The sequence below is a fragment of the Egretta garzetta genome, unplaced genomic scaffold, assembly GCF_000687185.1.
Source record: "Egretta garzetta isolate BGI_Z169 unplaced genomic scaffold, ASM68718v1 scaffold155, whole genome shotgun sequence".
NCBI lineage: Eukaryota > Metazoa > Chordata > Aves > Pelecaniformes > Ardeidae > Egretta > Egretta garzetta.
Genome location: NW_009259613.1, coordinates 1,360,889 through 1,364,591, shown reverse-complemented (window position 1 = coordinate 1,364,591; position 3,703 = coordinate 1,360,889).

Below are 3,703 nucleotides of genomic sequence, written 5' to 3'. Positions count from 1 at the left end.
AAGCACTACTTTTTAATTTTTCTTTTTTTTTTTTTTTTTTTTGGCACTCATTGCTTATGGAAATAATTTTAAGACCTGGAGTTCAGGGTAAGTTTCAGATTGTTTCTCACTGTCTTTTGTTAAGATTAAGCTATCATCTGAGTAAGATAGTTTCTGTAAAACAGAGCAGTAGGTTCTGGGAATTGCATAACTTGCAGATGCATAGAAAAGTGCCCCTGAAAGAAAACTTGGTAAACTGCTTATGTGGGACCCTAATACACATTTTGGCAGTACTCTGAGGTACCGATTATAATTTATTTTTGTATTAGCAGAGTAATCCATGAACCATGTTCTCTATTTCTGAGAGAACTGATTTTTTTGCTTTGGACCATGTTTCAGAAAATCAGGGCTGATCAATTGACTATTCTTTTATATTACCATCTGGAGGGTTTTTTTATATTGTTTTTTTCTATAAAGTACTTATTTTACAACTCTTCCATTACAAAGTAGTCTAGCAGAAAAGTAAAACTTAACTGTCTGTCTTTGTTATCTTGGGAAGAGGCCTCACAGATGAAAGGTAAAATTGTGTTGCAGCAAAATAAGTGTTGCATGAAGAATAGTGAGCCTGTAGTACAGATTGGGATTTAGTGGTTGTTGTTCATGCCAGAATACAGAGCTGCTGGGGAGACATTTAATGAAACACTGTAAATTCTTATGCTACAGTTTATGTTACATATAGCTTTAATTAGCTCCAAAGAAACTATTATTTTGTGGTCTTTGACACTGAAGTCTGATTACAAATTTGTATTAAGTGTCCTGGTTTGAAGGAGCGTACCAAGTTTTAGGAACCTTGCTCAAGAGAAACTTGGTATATGTCAAGTCCTCGACACAAACGTGACCTGTATCTGTATGCCTTATGAGTGGTTATAAACATAGCATATGTCATCACTGTATATATTTTAGGCATATGAAAGAATACTGTTTTGGTTTGGATTTGTGTTTTTTAAGGAAAATAGCAACGGGTAGATAGGACTGAAACCCATTTTTCTGTGCCCTGATTTCTGCATAACTTACCCTCCCAAGTTCTTGGTTGCTAACAAGTGTGGATGGTTAGTTTCAGCTTAGTGACGATGGAATAAGCAGTTCCTCTTCATTCCAATTTAACGGCTTTATTTGTTTACCTCTTACATTACTCAAATTCGGGTGCTTCTGTAGAAAACAGTAAGAATAAGGCACCATGCAAAATCAGCGGCAAATGACCCCCAGTGTGTAAAAGGTATGAGTCACTACCATCACTCCTCTTACTCCATTCTTTGGAATTTTTAAAAGTGTTTGTGGTGTCATTAAAGTAGAAAGCAAGACTATTTTGATAGCAGGTTAGCTTAGCAACTCCCTTCGCACAGCAGATTCCTTGATTCAGCAAGTGTGTATCTGAGATGAATGTTTAACTTGGTCATTGATTACACCTCTAGGCAGGTTAAAATACATTTAAAGCTCTTCAAAACAGACACAGATTTTCTCACTCCCTTGCTATTCTTCCCCACTCCTAGGAAAAGCAAGGAGAGGAGGAATTTGGAATACAGAGGGGATAATTGGGCATGTAAATATATAAGAAGATATTGTTTGTCAAAGGCATGTGTTATAAATTGTAAAGAACATGCAGTTGTGCTAAGCTAACACTGTGGCAGTAACCCTACATACTGAACTTCCTGACATTGCGTCTTCACATGGCATTGCAGGTACTATGCAAAAATACTTTTTTTTCTTTGGCTAAAGAAAGTGTAAGTGTAAAAATATGTGCATCTGTGAACTGGTATCTGCATATATATAAGGTATTGCCAAAAGAGCAAGCATTTCAAAATCGTGTCAGAGTGCTAAATCACATGATAGTTTAAATTGTTTAAAATATGATAATTTCTGCCTTCTTTCCTTGGGGATCAAATTTTGAAACTTTTGCTTGAAAGCTAGAAGCCGATTGTAATTTTTTGTTTTGCTGGTGAAATTTGCAGGTCATCATGTGATCCACAGGATGGGGCTTTAAGAAAAACACCAAATGTCGTGAGGCTTTGAAGGTGCTGATTGTGTGCACCTGTGCACTGCTGATTAAGAGCTTGATCCCATTCCCAGAGTTTCTTGGCTTGATTTAGGGACACATTAGGTATTATTTAAATATGAGCCATACAGTGGGGTCATGCAGATGGCATTGATCCAGCAGGAAGTTTAAAAGAAACTGTGTTTCAGAGAACGGTGAGATGCACATATCTAAAAGCTTTGTAACACATGTTCTTTCTCTGCTTGGCATAAAGGGAGCGAAGAGATTTAAGATGTGATGATGAATAAAGGATTTTGATTATGTCTGTCTTCTAAATATGTTGTTTTCCTAGCAATACAATGTAGTCTTGTCCAAGTGAGACACTAAGCATGCCTGGGACCTAGTTTGTCTTCTGTTTGCTCAGTGTTCATTATGTTACGCTCTCTCAGTAAGTAACGTGTCTGTATTTGAATGTCATTGCCTTCCATATGGTCACCTGTCTGCCTATTCCCATAATATGAAGCATTGCAAAGAATAGACTTAGATTTGAACTTTGAAGCTCAGCTCTGGGATCTCTAGAGATCTTTGTTTCTGGGGGTCCTTCCTCCTCAATCCACAGGATTTGCAAATATTAACCACTGCATTGCCTAATCAGCCAGGGGAAAATGCCCAGTGATAGAATGGGCTGGCTGTAAATCTTGCCTCTGAGTAATAGAGTGAGGTATCTATTCCTGCTTAGGATTCACTTCCATGAGCTTGTTTCTGGATCAAGCTATGAAGAGGTCACGTCAGTATGGACATCCCATTTACATGGGGTCCTAGTCATAAGAGGGATATTCAAATCCTTTCCTTTGTCTCTAGTGATATGCATCCACCTCTCAGGTGAGGCCCCAGCTATCAGCTGATAGTGTGATCTGGGTTAGGCATCTCAATCCTAGTAAAGAAATTCCATTTTGCTTCAGTGAGTATTTATTTTTTTTAATGCAGGAATGAGCCTCAGGTTATGCCTGTTTCAGCTAAGTTTGGGGGTAACTTTGGGGATGAAATTCTTCACCACAGGAAACACATGAACTCTCATTTCTTGCATCTGGATTGAGACTGGTTTCTGAAATACTGAGCAAAAGGACTTTTAGTGCCTTTATGTCATGCAAGTTACCCATTCTGCAAGTGGCAGCAGCTGTGTGATCCAGTAGGTACAGAGGATGGTGCCTGTTTTGTGGATCCTCCTAGTGCAGAGCTACCCTTCCTTGAGCTACCTCAAGGGAGAGGTAATTCTTGGTGTCTAAATAGCATAAATTCAGTGAAGAACTGTACTTGCACAAACACGTATACACAGGGAATCTATGGCCTTAGGCAGCGGCTGAGCTGTGATATTGGGGATCATCCTGGCACCTCAGATGCTGTGCTGAGAAACTTAGCCCGGTGCAGGCCACTCAGCACCCAGCCGGTTTTGGCCTCTTTTGCACGTGGCTGCCCAGGGCTGTTAAGCTCACTCCTCTGCCGGCAGCCATGGCTGGCCGCCCCCGAGAGAGGTAAGTGCTCGTGTCCTAGGAGCTGCGGCTCCCAGCCTTGCACTTAAGTTCAAAGCCGCCGGGGAAAGCTCAGCCTTGCAGGGCCGTAAGAGGGTGGCAGCGCTCCCCTCGGCCCGGAGACTCCCTCGCCCGCCCCTCCCCCCCCCCAAGCGAAAAGCTT